The sequence below is a fragment of the Euleptes europaea genome, chromosome 5, assembly GCF_029931775.1.
Source record: "Euleptes europaea isolate rEulEur1 chromosome 5, rEulEur1.hap1, whole genome shotgun sequence".
NCBI lineage: Eukaryota > Metazoa > Chordata > Lepidosauria > Squamata > Sphaerodactylidae > Euleptes > Euleptes europaea.
In genome coordinates, this window is record NC_079316.1 from 54,773,096 (window position 1) to 54,789,682 (window position 16,587).

Here is a 16,587-nt window from a genome sequence, read left to right on the forward strand (position 1 = left end):
GATGCCTGGAAGCCTATTGCTTTGCCTTACATCATCAGCCTTGACAATGTAAAACTTTCCACAGGGTATGTATTTGTGCTGAAGTTGTAGTTTTTCAATGTTCAAACACATATTTGGGGAGAGATGTTTATTTTAATGGTTCAGATTATTCTCAAATGTACACACAAGCACAAATTTCTATGTTCAGAGTTACTGCCTAGTTTTGTGACCGTTAGTCCAGTATTTCTGAAATACAAACCTTGCCATTGTGCCTATAGACAGGTGGACTAAACTTCCTAGAGAAAAAAGAACCACTTCCTTCACTCCCTGTTCTAACCCTGCAAACAAACAAACAAATAAAAAGACAGCAAGGACAGCAATAGGGGATTCATTTTGCAAAAGGGAATGGAGTGACTCTCTTCTTTTCTTAAAGAAAGAAAACTTCATGGAAATTGACTATCATTTCAAATAGCTTGTACTTATGGCAAGCTGACCTTGCTTTCTGTATGTCCTAAGAGGGGAGCAGCACAGAAAACAAAAATCCTAGTCAAAAGCTATGAGTCAAGATGGCAGCTCAGCTGACTCTGCTTTTAAAAACTATGGGCCTGTGCCCAACCAAATGTTCAGTTGTCCTACTCTGAAGCTAACACCCTAGGGGAAGAGTTGCATTGGCCAAAATAAGGGTGGTTTTTAAAAAACAAACTTATGGGGGGGGAACCCTTAAAGAGAATTAGCATTTATTCTATAAGGAAACGTGTGGTTGACAGATGATAATTTTGGAACAGAGAAGGGCTAGTATATGGCCTTTGGGCATTATGTAGCTTTGAAGGGATTGTTACATTGCCTACAGGTTCCCTTGGGAAATCCTAGGACCATCACTTTTTATTTAAAGTAAAACAAGGCTTGGTATGGTATGGTATACTAGTATATTTGAAAGATGTTACATGGAAAGAAGGGCTGGATGTTATACATTTAGATTGTTATGTTTTGGAAGCTGATGAGGCTGTCATGCTGCAGTGAGCCCAATCCAAATTCTGTGTTGATGCAAGCAGAATTAATTAAGAAAGGAGTGTTGTGATGTTCAAGCAGGCCAGAGTGCCGTAGTAGAATCTCATAGAGATACCTTAAAAAAAAAAACACCTTAGCATTTACTTGTAATGCTGTCACTTGCATGTTATTGCCAGGTATCTTGCATATTTTCTGCACACAGGTGGTCTCTGGCTTGGCTTTCACAAGCTACAGCTAAAGGAAACCTGCTTCTTGACTATACCACTTCGAACTGCATTCTCACATGATTGCATGCTCCTCCATCCCCCACCCCAAATCTCTGATATACAAAACTGTTACATCAGGGAGAAACTTGGGGTAGAATCCTGCTTCCCAACAACTGCCTGCCTATATATGGGAGGAGCATCCATTGTGTGAATCCCATGGAACTCTTTCCAAAGACTGTGCATCCAGAGCTTGGGAGCCTGTGACAACTGCTTTGGGGGACAGTCTTGGAAATCTTGTGTTCCATGATGATGTAATCACTCCAGTGAGTCCTTGCCACAGCTACATGCTCCCATTCGTCCCTCTCCATTGCTGTCCCTTCCGTCACCTCTCTCTGTTGATGGACTAAAGACCTGAAAGGTTTCCTAGGAATGAAAGATGTGACACCTGAGGCCAAATTTATTTTCCTTCCAAAGGGAAATACGTGGAATACTATGTAGTGCTGTGTCAACCTGACTACAGACTTTTTGTGTATTTCATGAGGAGGGTCCTGCCAATTGCAGCTCATAATTTTACTACAAAGGTTGGGTGGATGTTATGTCCTGCCATAACATCTTTGATGTTTAGTCCTGCATGAGTATTCTTTTCTGGGCGGAAATACCTTGCAGTATCTTTATTTAAAACTTTAAAAATGATTGTTTGGTATGACTTGCAGAAAGAGCATTCAGATTTCATTATCTGCCAGAAACTACCCACAAATTATGCCTTGGCAAATCAAAGGTAAAGTGCCCTGATGTATGTTTGTTTAATCAGTAACAGTTTATGGCAGTTTTTGCTGGGAGCTCTTGTTAGCTCCCCAGAAGGCTTAATGGAAATGGGCTGGGTCTCTCCAATTGACCGTATATCAGTAGCTTTTTATGGACAAACACTTAGACACTGTAGATAGTTGCGCTGGCCGTTTTTTTCCCCAAGAGTTGGGAGGAAGAGTTTGCTTAGCACTCTTGCTCTCCGATGACTAGTCACTGAAGTGGTTTACAGGAAACTGGAGCTCTGGCTGCTCTTCAGTTGGTTTGCACCTGCTGCTTAATCCCTCCAGCACCTGGAGCTGTAAACACCCTTCCTGCGTTGCTGTGACAATTATTAACTTTCAGTGCAGCTGTTGCACCAGTCAAGTGCCAGGACAGTAAAAAAACTAGCCACTAAAGTAAATGGTAACAAAAGGCCCATTCCGGAGTGTTTACTATCTAATGTGGGGCAGACAGTAAGAGAGTATAATACAAAGGAGCAGTAAAAGTTTGTGTGAGAATGCTGGTCAGGTGAAGTGCAAGATGCATGTAGAGGAACAGAGGGTTAATCTTGCAGCTGGTGCTTGCCCCAAAGTGCAGTTGCGTTCAGGATCAGGACTCCTGGAAAGTAATTGAGATCAATTTTTTTTTTTGCCATACAAAGAGCTGCGGGCGCATTCCTCTATATCCTTCTGTGTCACTGGAACTCAGGAAGAGTTTAGATGTACATCAAAATGAGATCCCCTCTCATATAGTATCTTCTCCTGAGGATCAGACTTTGGAAAAATGAAGCAGAAAGGGCTGGTCAGAGCACTTGTTAGCTGGTGCCCATGATACCATAAAGTTCTCTTCTCTGCAGGAACAGTTTTCAGCAGTCCCACCAACAAGTGAGGGAGGATTCTTTTTTTAAAAAATCACATACCAAGCAATTGTTTTATAGCATAATTGTACAAATCGCCTTTTAAACAAATTTAAAAGGTAGACTTCATGCCAGAAAGATAGTAGGAGGGGGCAAACTAGCAAGAAATATGTGTTCCTAACAGAGGCAGGTACATGTATCATTTGAAGAGCAAAGGCACAGGCAAGCTATGCTGCCTCCAGTTTTTATGTGTGGCCCTCTGCACCCTCAGATGACATCCATGTTTTGTTGTGATATGTACGTTTAAACCTAGTCTCTGTTAACTGAGTTGATGTTCTGTATGCATTCGGCAAACCTCTGCAGCATGTTTTGTGCTTAACTCTTCCCCCCCCCCCCACACACACACACATATACACACACACTTTGTTTTGCAGACCTGGAATTGGAAGGCCTCTGTCTTGCACATGAAAGCATGGGGGTCACATCTGCAGAGATGCCGATGAAGTCCTGGGGTGCTACAGGGATTGCTCCACCTCTCCCAATCTATTCTTCCAACAACAGGAGGAAAACTGTAAACTGCTTTAAAAAGCTCCTTTATACATGATCTATAAGCATAAAAACACAGGAAGGAAGGGTCAGGGGGCAAATGTATTTGCAGAAATGTGTTTAATGCCTTGTGGCAAAAAATGTGTTAATGTTTAACTTTGGTCTCTCCCATTTACCACCATTGTAATTTATAGAAAAGGTGATAATAGTTCTGTATGTTGGCAATCCTGCCTTACTGTGGTGTTTTCTTCCCCACCTTTACTTGTTCTGTTTCTTTAAAATCCTGCTTTGGTGGGTATCCAAAATGTCAAAAGGAAAATGAGCCTGTAGCAGATGCGAGTTTTAAAAGGATCCTTAAGCTAACCTGTCTCTCAAGCAATTAACCTATGGGCATTATGCACTTTGCTGCCGCTTCATTTCAGATACGATTCTTTTTCTTCTCAAATTGCTTTCGGACCATAAAATCATAATAAGTGGTACATTAGCTTTGTAGTATCGTTCCAGGGCTGTCATAAAAGGTGCATCTTTCCTATTTTCAGCCAGCTAATAAGGAGGTTGGCGAAGTATTTTGAAAAACCCTCTCCACCTTTCTGCTTCATGAGTCACTGCTGAAATTTGAAGTCTCTGATAGCAAAATAACATCATTATCAATAACAGTGTGTGGGGTAGATGTTGAAAGGGTTCCATCAAATGCCTTTTAATTTCAGGAAATTGATTTTTTTTAAAGCTCAAATGTAGGAATATGCTTGCCAGCTGATCTGGTTTTGTAAACACTTTCTTCTCTCCCCCACCATTGTTGTCCTTGCTTTTTTCCCCAGTGAAGGTGGAAATCAACATGGCAACTGTTGTCTTCCCTGGGGTGGGGATGGCAAAGGTCTGCATCCATCACTGCTAGGGTTGCCACCAGCGGGAGATTTTTGGAAAGGAGTCTGAGGAGGGCGGGGTTTGGGGAGGGGAGGGACTTCATTGCCATAGAGTCCAGTTGCCAAAGCGGCCATTTTCTCCAGGTGAACTGATCTTTATCAGATGGAGATCAGTTGTAACAGCAGATCTCCAGCTAGTACCTGGAGGTTGGCAACCCTAATCACTGCCATTCTACGTAATCTAGGGAAGAAGGGATGATCGAGTGAGTGCATGTTATTATAGTGTCGGCCCTGCAGTAAGCAAGGATGACCACTGCCAGCCCTAGTCAACATTTCAAGGAAATGCAAGAGTGTGCCTTATAGGGGCAGCTGGGTCAGGATTAAGCAGCATATCCTTTAAAATATGCCCCTTCACCACTAAGTGAAATCTCAATGCTGGATAAAGACTGCACCTATCTTAGGGAAAGCGAAACCTTTTAAAGTGATCAAACAAGTGAGTTAATTCAAAAGATCCTGTGCTCTTACCAGCTGACACCTCTGATTCCTGGAGTGGCAATTTTCAGTTTCAACAGCACCAAACGGCCATTGTGAAAAAGCACCTCAAAATTATGAGCCTCCTTGCCCAGCTCCTCTGCTGGACCCTGGGGGAGAGCTGGAAAGTATAGCACTAGTGTTCAGTTTTAGCAAATGTGAACATTGCTGCAGCTAGAAATGGTAAGTACGAGTTTTAAAAGGAATAAATTGGTGTAGTGTCACACTCCGAATGGAAGAAGAATCACCTTCTTTTCATGAAACGGTTTTATCTCCATAGGAACCAGTTCTCTGTTAAAGTGGGTTGGGGGTTGTTAAACTGCTTTTTTTTTTTTTTTTTTTTAAAGATAGAGCTCTCTCGTTGGTTGTTACTACAATTCTATATTTTGGATGGCTATAGTGTTAGAGAACTTTGATTGAAATGAGTTGTTCTGTTTGCGGGGGGCCTAACCCTTAGATCTCCTCAGTTTTTAATTCTGACTGCTGAGGCTGCTTGGATAAGCCTCAGTTGGGGTGAACCTTTTTGTAGTTCATCTGTGTGTGTGTGTGTGTGTGTGTGGTGTTGTTGTTGTCCCTTTACAAAAACATTAAGGACTCTGCAGAAGCTGGTCTGAAAAAGGCTCGCCGTACTTGCAGTGAAATTTTCAGTATTTTGTTAGTATGCCTTTTTTCTACCAAAAACAGTGGAAACCTAAACTAGCAGAGAGGTTTTAAAAATATTTTATATTAGTTTCTAATGTATATTCTTACATTATCGCAGTGCTGGTGTGTTCACCTGCACAAAGCTACTTTTTGTAATATTTTTGTGAAACACTGAGCTTTTTTCCCCTCCTGTGTATTCAAGGTGCATTAAACTTGTTTGCATAATTGTCTTGTGTGCATTTATTGATTGCAGAAGTGATAAAGGTGGCTTTATTCCTTCCTTCTTGTGTGACTTTCTTGTTCCAGCCATTCTTTTCAAGCTGCAGCCAGGTTAGGGGGCCCTTTTGTGTGCACACACAACAGCCTCCCCTCCCCTCCCCACTCCCCTTTGCTTATCAGCCGTCCTCTGAAGTGGTCTGTTCTCTTCTGCATTGTGTGACCCGCCTCAGGGAAAAGGGTTGTATTCCTTAAGGATCATTTCCACCACACTCTAAAAAGTCCAGAGTTCTTTATCACCTTCTCCTCACAACCACCCTCTGAAGTAAGCTGCTATCAATATTTACAAGAGTATACACTATTTAAGAATTTTTAATCCAGTTTTTTTAAACAGTTTGAAGCAGCTAACAATAAAAATACAGAAAATTACAAATAGTTTTTTTAAATGAAACAAGTTTTTCAATCAAGTGCCAAAAACTCATTGGGAAAGAACAACTTTGCAAAGTTGGTCAAACCTAACCAGAGTAGGATGATTCCTGACTTTTTCCTCCTCCTACGTGGAAATGGCAGATGATCGGGGCATTGAGGTTTGCACTTGTCAGGGGTCCGGGATAAGAAGAGATTGCTGGGAACACCTCAGCTGGTAAACAGGCTTGTAGAGGGAGAGGTCGTCCTTTTAAGCATGTGAGTCCCATGGCATGAAGGGTTTTTAAGGCACCAGCACCATTAATGGAGCCTGAAAACAAATAGGAATCGAATGTAGTTGTGCAAAAGTATGCTTTTATATGTATGCTCACCCTGCAGCCACCAACAGATAAATCACGGCATCAGAGGCGGATCTACTGTGAAACTAATGAAGCTTGAGCTTCAGGGGCCCTAATCCCAGAGGGGGGCCCTGAAGCAATTTTTTTTTAATGATTGAATTTCTCAACAAAATTGATGGAGTTTTTTAGTGATAGAAACATAAGCCAGTGGGTTGAATTACTTAATATTGACTTTACAATATGCTCTAATACCCATTTCATATGGCCTCAAAATGTCCCTGTAATTGGTCAGATTTCAAAATTTTCTTGGGGGCTTGCAGAGCCCGAACCCCCAGCTGTAAGCGCTCTCTGAGCTCGCCAGAATCTATTTGTAGCCTACATTTTGGCAGCTGGATCCTCGAATCCTTCATTGGTGCACAGCTTAACAATTCATTTCATCACTGTATGGCCCATTTTCAAGGACTCCACCCCCACCACCCTGTTCTCCACCATTTGGGACGCAAGGGCAGCAAGGCAATTTGGACCTTGTTGGATGTCGCCCTATTGTAGCTGGTTGCGAAGGGGCCCCCATAACAGATCAAGCTTCAGGGCCCCAAAAATGTAGGTCCGCCACTGCACGGCATTCTTTACTAGCTGAAGTTTCCAAGTAGCCTTCAAGGACAGCCCTCTATAGAATAGGGATTTAAATATCTGAAGATTTGGCTGACTTCACTATTAGAATACAAGATATTCCATACCAGAATCTTTGATTCAAGTCATACCTCTGCGAGTTTCAGGCTGCCATGTATGATGGGGGCTGTTCATGCTATTTTTATTCACAGGATTACAGGTGGAGGTTAATAGTGGCCTGTCAAGGCTGCCTAATTTGTGCCTGAAATTTAAGCTCAACACACTATCCATCGAGAGGCCATTTTAAGAATCAGCCTCTTAAAGTTTGTTTTCTCTTTGCAAGAAGATAGGTAATAGGACTTTTATAGGGCCAGGTTCTCTTGGAGAACCAAATACTTGGAGTTTTATATACTTCATAGGAAAACCCTGCTCTTCAGTGCATTCTATTGCATATGCAAATGTGTTGCTCACTCAAATATAATTTAAATGAGAAATGGGGAGTGTAGACCCCTCTGGGGGCAGAGGAACACCATACCTACAACCTGTGGGGTCTTGCAATCACGAGCCCAGTCACTGTTTCTTTAAGCCAAGCTCTTTATTCAGCAATTCAGACCCTGGAAGGTGGTTAATTTCACCCACCTCAGGGTCACCCTATTACAGAGGAGAAGAGCTGCGATGCTGCAACCTGCCAGTATGGTGTAGTGGTTAAGAGCGGTGGTTAGGAGTGGTGGACTCCAAAGAACCGGGTTTGATTCCCCACTCCTACACATGAGCAGCAGACGCTAATCTGGTGAACTGGATTTGTTTCCCCACTCCTACACACGAAGGCAGCTGGGTGACCTTGGGCTGGTCACACTCTCAGCCCCACCTACCTTGCAGGGTGTCTGTTGTGGGGAGGGGAAGGGAAGGTGGTTGTAAGCTGCTTTGATTCTGCCTTAAGTGGTAGAGAAAGTCAGCATATAAAAAACAACTCTTCTGCCAGAAGTCTCCTCCCGTTTCCCCCTTCCTTCTTTTTATAGCCCCAGCTTCCCACCTTGAGTTAAGCCCCACCCTCTTCTCCTCTGTTCCTTGTCCTGCCTCAAAACACCTGGGCCCCGCCATTGTTCTTCCACCCAGGCTGGCTTTCTGCTGCCACACCCTTTGAGCTTCCCTGGGCCAGACTGTAAAACCTGCCCTTCATCCTAAACTGCTCCATCGAGGTGAGTCTTGCGGCTGGGTTCAAGGGCCTGTCCAGCCTTGCCAGGTAGCTTGTTTCTGGGCAAAATGTGTTTCATGGGTGCTATCAGACAATTTATCCTGACCTGGATGGCCCAGGCTAGCCTGATCTCGTCAGATCTCAGAAGCTAAGCAGGGTCAGCCCTGGTTAGTATTTGGATGGGAGACCACCAAGGAATACCAGGGTTGCTGTGCAGAGGAAGGCACTGGCAAACCACCTCTGTTCGTCTCTTGCCATGAAAACCCCAAAAGGCGTCGCCATAAGTCGGCTGCAGCACTTTACACACACACATCAGACAATTTGATGAACATTGGGGCAGGCAGAGGCATACAGAAAAAATATCACTGAAGAAATGATGCAATGACTTCTCTAGCAGCATTTTTTTAAATATAATTATTTTTATAAGAAAAAACAAAACAAATTATAAAAAACAAAGAAAACAATAACATCAAAAATACAAAAAGAGCACTTATACATCATTCAAAATTACCCCATACCATATGAATTATAAAATACACAGTGCTCTAATACCCACCACCCACCTTAACAGTGTGTCCCACCACCAGTAGACTTCCGGAGAACCAGTGGTTTGGAGCGGTGGAGTCTGATCTGGAGAACCGGGTTTGATCCCCCACTCCTCCACATGAGCGGCAGAAGCGAATCTGGTGAACTGGATTTGTTTCCCCATTCCTACACACTAAGCAAGCTGGGTGACCTTGGGCCAGTCACACTCTCTCCACCCCACCTACGTCACAGGATGTCTGTTGTAGGGAGGGGAAGGGAAGGTGAGTGTAACCCGGTTTGAGTCTCCCATAAGTAATAGAGAAAGTTGGCATATAAAAGCCAACTCTTCTTCTCTTCCTCCTCCTCTTCAGAAATATAGTGGAGCCAGGTGGGATGTTTGCCCAGCAAGGCTTCTGATTGGTCATTGGAGATCTGATTGGCTGCGCATATTAATTTTTTTTTAAATTGCTTCAGTAGCAGCTGCCACCATGGCACAAAGCAATTTTTAAACAGTATGTCAGGGTCCCCATCTTTTTTGAGCCTTTGGGCACCTTTAAAAATCTGACACAGGGTGGTGGGCATAACCACAAAATAGCTGCTAAAGGAGATGGTGCCAACCACAAAATGTCAGGGGTGTGTGTGAGGTTATGCATAATTAAAATAGTAACTTTTCAACATTTTAGGCATAAATTCTGTTTAACAGAGTGCTTTATAAAATGGACATATTGTTTTAAAATATTTTCTTGCATTTTTTTTAAAGACTGGGTTTTTAAAATTTATTTGTATTATTATCTAGCATGAAGTCAGTGTTGCCATGTAACTGTAGAATATGGTATCTGGTGTGTAGTCACCATCCTTAATTTCTTAGTTTTCAGTTTAAGATTAAATTCCTTGATATGGAAGACAACTTCAGATAAAAGGCTTTGCAAGGTCTTTTAACAATCAGGGAACATCAGCAGTAGGAGGATTGTTCCCTGCACAGTTCCATGTTCTTCATGCCTGGGGAACAGCACCAATAGCAGCCCCACAAGAATATAGCATAGTGGTTTAGAGCATGAGCTATGAACTGGAAGCCCACAGTTCAAGTGTCAGCTCAGCCCTGCCTGGAGTTCAGATTCGAAGTAAACAACTCTTATCAGACACAACTTGGAATGATTTAAATGCCCCTAACCACAGACGCCGATGTTTCCCCAATCTCCATTTCCAGCTTTCCTTCCATACACACAGTCCAAAATGTCCAAATTATGTGATTTTTCCCCCATGACATGAATATGTGCAGATTTGCTTTATTCCTGATTGAAATTCTGTGACCAGAATAATCTCAGTGCAGAATTTGGAGGGGAGGGTGTTGAGTGCCTGCAGAGGATGGTCACACATGATTAATTGTTGTACCTTCCTTATACAGAGGGAGGCACAAAACAGCATGCAAGGGGAGGTGACTTTAGCCATTTAAAAAGAGAGTTGTATGCTTGGTACCCTGAGGCAATGTGCATCTAGCCTATGGCGCACTGTTAATATTTTACCTGCTTTGAGGTTAGGCAGAATGCTAAATACCTATTGAGGCTGGAGGAGGCCTGAGGCAGTTTCTTGGGGCTAGTAGCCTACAGGCAACTGTGGATTTGTTCCTGCAGCTCAGCTAATTCTGAACTCTTCAGGCAGCAGAAAGCTAATATTGGGGACGATATTACTTCTCTGCCACTGTTGAATCTTCTATCACCCCTTAATTGATTCTAGTTCTTGACTGTTTCTTAAATTGTTGTGGACAGTTAAGATAAATTTTGCCAGAGCTGAACTGCTAAGCCTGCTTTCCCTAAGCAGGTGGCCAGCTAGAAGAAACTTTGAGCCCCGCCCCCTGTGCAAAATCACCATTTCCACATGGTGAAGATGCTCTGGGCTTCATTTGTCACTGCTGCAATTGGAGGGGCACTGGGTGCGGGTGACAGAGCTTTCACGCCAAGAATTTTCTGGGCATTCCTCCGCACTTTTTTTTTTGTAAGTTCTCCTTTCAACACATGCTTTGCAGTAACTCAGCATATGCTAATGAGAGCATGGTTATCATGGTTGCTTTTTTGTTCTTTCTTTGTGTATGCTGCATAGCACAATATCAACATACAAGTAGCATCCCTCCAGCCATCTTTCCGTTTCCACTTCCATTCCTTTCCAGGCAGTTGGGACAAAAACTGCCAGCACCTTGCCCCTTATATCTCCATATTGAAACAAGCTGGTAATGTCATTTGTTAAAACAAAAACAGGGCATTCAGATAAATTAAAATTTGACATGGAAATTGTTATGCCCACAAACACTAAGTGTTCCTTTCCAAACCACAGGTATTCATGGGGGTGATTATTTTAACAGGAATTCTGTTTATTCAGTCAATAAATAGGCAGCCTCCAAATGGTACAACTCAGCAGTTACTGGAAAACAAAAGAACTGTAGATTCTAGAATGTGAATCCCATAATAGCCCAGGCCTTTCTAAACACTTTACTACAGAAACAGATAAATCGCAATAGGTAGTTTTAGCATTGTATCAACTGCTGTTTGTTTGTAAAGCCTGAAAAAAGCTGTTATTGCAGGAACAAAATGTTAGGGAAATGGTACCTTTGCAGCACAAACGTGTGTGCCATTTCTTCCACGTGGGGACCTAATGTACTTGGACTGTATTGGAGAAAAGAGAATGATTAGAGCACACACATGTGGATGCTCCAAACCTTGAACCTTACAGAGTTGTTCTTGGGAGGATGAAATGGAAGAAGGGTAACAATGTAATGTTTTGGGTCCCCACTCGAGAAAAGCTGGGCATAAAAATATGCATTAAATAAATAGTGCTGGGAAACAAAACACCCAGGATTGCTGAGTGGTTTTCTTGTGGCCAACAAGAGCCCAGTGGTCAAGCGAATAGGCCTGGACTATAGACTTTGGTGAGGAATTGCTGTTCAAATTGTTAGTCTGTGTATTGGTGAAGGAGGTTGAAAAAAAAAGACCTTCAGCCTCTCTATCTTTCTTAACCAGGACTATGACCCTGACTTTGAAGAAAAGAGAAAAAACTGCTTTATTTTTCTTTAAACAGAAGAATCTGCATGTGAAAACTCCTAATAGGTTTCAGACTAGCCTAAGCAGGAAACCAAAGATTGTGTGGGGGCCAGCAAATGCTTATAGCAAGTTCCAGGAAGTGTTACTTAGTAATCTGGCTAAACCCTTACAAACACAACTTGTGTAGGCAGAGTTGAGAAAACAGCCACACGGCACCATCAAGATAGCTAGAGAGAGAGGGAGAGAGGATGAAATTAATTAGGACCTTGTAAAAGCAGGGTCATGATGAAACTGGGGGTTTGAGCTACCCAAAAACCGGGAGTATAGATCTCTCTCCCCCTGCCCCATCCCTAAGGAAGAGAATTCCTATTAAGATGATTCTGGGATGATAATAAAGATGTCCAAAAGGGCAAACTAAACCTTGAGCACAAAGAACTGTGTGAACTGATTAAAAAGTATGTCCAAAATATATATTTGCACAAATTTACATAATTTATTCTAAATGCACAGTTTTGGTGCATCTGCTTCAGTGGAACATTGGAAAGGAAAGGGAGAAGGGACGGCGCTAATGGGAGGCCAAAAGGGCTGGGTGTGTACCGGAGTTTCAAATATGGGGACCCCTAGGGTTTAGCCACCACTAAATATGCCTCCAGCAAGTCCTTGTCAATTTTGTATGTGTGTGAAGTCAAAAGCTAGCAAACATTGGCAAGTCTCCTAGGAAGCTGTGATTATGATGTGGCTCCATACAGTGTGGAGCCACTGTGGAGTATGTATGGAAGGGGAACGTTGGGAAAAAAAAGACAGAAAAGTTTGCAGAAAACACCCATCTCTCTTGTGGAAGCTTCCTCACCAACGGGCCTGCCTCTACATTTGGAGCTGTGATGAAAGCAACACAGAGAATCATTTCTGTGTGGGAGCAGCCATGGAGAGGATTTCCATTAGAAGATTCGATTTTACCCCTACACATACACTTCCTGTTGCACCCTGAAATCTCCCCCCAAATGCTTCTCTTTAGGGATAAAGAACACGAAAGCCAGAGTGTTGGACTAGGATTTGGAAGGATTTAGAAGTTCCAACTGCCATTCTGCAATGGAAGCTTGCTGGGCGACTTTGGGCCAACCCCACTCTCTCAGCCTCATTTATCTCAAAGGGTGGTTGTGGGGATAAAATCGAGGAGAGGGGAATGATGTTAGCCACTTTGGGTCCCCATTGGAGAGAAAGGCAAGAGGGGAAGGGAAGGAAACAAATTGGGGTTCTGCAGTAGCAAAAGGAACTGCCTTTTTGAGAGTGGTCTATGACAATAAGAAAAACCGCCCCATCAATTTTATTATACAGTGGGGAAATGTATGTCTTGGTTGTCTAGAATCTCCTCAGCAACAAAATTCAGTGGGTGGCCTTGAGTGAAGGTTTGCATGTGTCTGTCAGCCCAGCCTACCCTACCCTACCTTTCAGGCTTGCTGTGAAGATCACTGAAGTTACATGTGGAGAGCACCTCACACCCTAAAAGAGAAAAGCTTTATATAAAAGTTTCCTTTTCGTTCTTAATCTGAAGATTGAACTGTAACACTGTAGTCAAGTGTATTTTTATTATAGTTCTAGATTTACACCCCACTTTTCTCCCCGCTGGGAACCCAAAGCACATAATTCCATTGTTAACCCTTTCTCCTTTTTATCCTCACAACAACAACAGCAACAATGCTATGAGTCATATTAGGCTAGGGTTGCCAACCTCCAGGTGGTGGCTCGAGATCTCCTGGGATTACAACTGATTTCCGGATGACAGAGATCAGTTCACCTGGAGAAAATGGTTGCTTTAAAAGGCAGCATCTATGGCATTATACCCCATTGAAGCCTCTCCCCTCCACAAACCCCACTCTCCTCAGGCTCCACCCCCAAAATCTCCAGGTATTTCCAAGCCCAGAGCTGGCAACCCTAGATTAGGCTGAGAGAGAATGACTGGCCCAGCAAACTGCCAAACCAGAGTGGGAATTCAAATGGGGGTCTCCCCAGTCCTAGTCTGACACTGTAACAATTACACTGTGCTATACATGCATATATACAAATGTTAAGGCCCCTGGTTTAGCACCTGCCACTTCGGAGTTAAAAGGACTGCAACAATAGGTTCATCTGACTCTTGGAAGAACTTGTGGACTCCACTGTCACAGGATATAGTGCTAGCTGCTAACTTAGATGACTTTAAAAGAGAATTAGACAAATTCATGGAAGGCAGAGCCATCAATGGCTCAGGGCCATTAATGACCACTGTCTAAATGGAACCTCCATGGTCAGAGGCAGCAAACCCCTGAATACCAGTGCTAGGGGGAAGCTTTGGCCTCCATGCCATGCTTGTAGGCCTCCCAAGGGATTTGTGTCTGGTTGGTCACTGTGCAAAACAGGATGCTGGACCACTGCTCTTATCCAGCAGGGTTATTTTTATATTTGCTATTCAAGTGTTAGGCTGGACACAGCAGTGGCCTGACTAAACAAAATGGTTCTTTATATCCTGCCTTCTGCCCATACCAACGTCATCTTTCTTGTATGTTTCTTGGGACATCCCCATCACACTAGAAGAAACAACAGGGTTACTATTGTACATGTTCATCCGGTTAGCTATCTATGTGACGTGATAATGATTAGAAGACTTTGTACGTAATCACATACCACTGGTAGACCCTGGTTGTGCTTATGTGCTCTGACCAGCAAGGATAAACTTGAGATGAAATGCTTTAGCTTCTGGCTTTCCAGGGCAAGACTGGAATTTGGTTCTAGAAAGCCTGGCTGCAATCTTAAGTGTTCTCAGAGAGAATTTATGCTGCAGTTGGTTTTGCAGCTTTACTGAGAGCCAATGTTGCCTAAAAAGAATCAACCCTTTTTCTGAGACAGCATTAATGTGCTGCTAATGATCTGAGATTTTTAAATGGGTGGCCTAGATGAAAAAGTTAATCCTACAGTGCTTGACCCTTCCCAGACAGTGACCCCCATGCCACCAAAGGAAAGATCTGGAGATAGCCGCTCCCTCTTTCCATCCCTGTTTAGGAAAGGTCACAACCTCTTCATACTCATTTGTGATCCCCCACAGGTCATGACCCTGGGAGCTAATGTGTTGGCCAAGGGAATGAAAACTCCGGATGTTGGCAGGGCTAGAGAAATGCTAAGGAGGAGAGGAGTTTTATTCTTTCCCATTTTAATTAATCTGCCTTGATTGACTAAAATTCCGGGCATCCAAAAGGGCCTTAGTTTTTTAAGAGTCCTTGAGAAGAAATAAGTTCCCATCAAGAACATACAGTTCTGCAGCCCCAGCTCCAAGCACTTTTAGTTAAAGCAAGGACTGAGCCATTGTCTAAGATCCACAGAGCAGAAGGGAAGAATCGTGTCATTCTCCAACAACAGGGAAAGTTCGGAGGCGATTGAGACTTCAGGGTCTTGCAAAAAGTGACCCCTGGCAGAGGTCGTTGGTGAGCCTGAGAGATTTAGCCCTGGGTGACAGTGTCTAATTGCTTTTCATGAATTGTGATGCTAAGTGAATAGTAGGGCATTATGGCCATTTGGAGATGTAACTTGCATACATCCCTGAAGCCCTTTCCTGCTAATGTTGCCTATGAGGAGCTCTTCTGTGGCTTTCTGTTGCTCAGTAAGTATTCCATGTGGCTAACCTCTGGTGGCACAAGAGTTTGTAACCTTTCAAGCTGCACATTATACTTCATTAGGCAGAATGAAATTGTTGTTGTTCCCCTTCTATGTAGAACCACATGGAATTCCAATGATGTGTTTTCCTTCCTAACAGGTAGTAGCTTAGGCCTGATTTAAGTCTGAAGCTGGCAGATAAGATCTTACCCATGTGATCTTTCTTATGCCCAGACTGGGCTCTCAGCTGTTTGGCATGCAGCTTTATCATACCAGAGATCAATAGGTGTTGTGCTGACATGGTAATGTTGCATATGCAGCAGCATTGTACACTGGAGAAATGCTCTCCATCCTTGAATTGTAATTCAACAATTGAGGCTATACTCCACACATGCTCCAGTGGCTGGTAAAAGATTTGCTAAAGGAAAACTATGGAATATGAGTTTCCTCTCAAAGTGGGAAGACCAGAATGACCTGGGAGGGGGTCTCCCAAGGGATGATTCTCAGGATACCAGAAGGATCTCTCTTCTCCTTGCTAATCTTTCTTGGGTGGGCACAAGCCATGAAGGACTAGGCCTTTACCTAGTTACCACATGTCAAAGGATAATGTGAGAAGTCCCAGCTCTGAGAACAAAGGTAATGATGGACTTTTAAAAGCTTCAAGACTTCTGTGTGTGTGTGAAGTGCTGTCAAGTCGCAGCTGACTTATGGCAACCCCGTAGAGTTTTCAAGCCAAGAGACCATAACAGAAGTGGTTTGCCATTGCCTTCCTCTGTATAGCGACCCTGGAATTCCTTGGTGGTTTCCCATTTAAATACTAACCAGAGCTGACCCAAAATCGGGCTAGCCTGGGCCATCCAGGTCAGGGCACCTTCAAGAATTGCTCTCCTAGTTAAACGTCATTTTGGATAAATTTAGAATTTAGAGGATTGTGTGTTTTCACCTCTTCTTTCTATCTTTGCTTGGCCTGATGCTTGACAGACCATGTGTACTCTTTTTATTTTTATTAAAAAAATATATATTTTGATTGCTCAAAAATATGATCTCTGTAAAGCTATCCAAAGAGCTATATAATGGGGATCAGCAAGTGAGCTCGCAATCCCTTGAGCATGATAACTCAAAATCAAAAAAGTCCAGTAGTTCATGCTAACTAGTATGAGTGAAGTAAGCGAATGCCCTAAATGGCAATGCAGATACAGAGTATA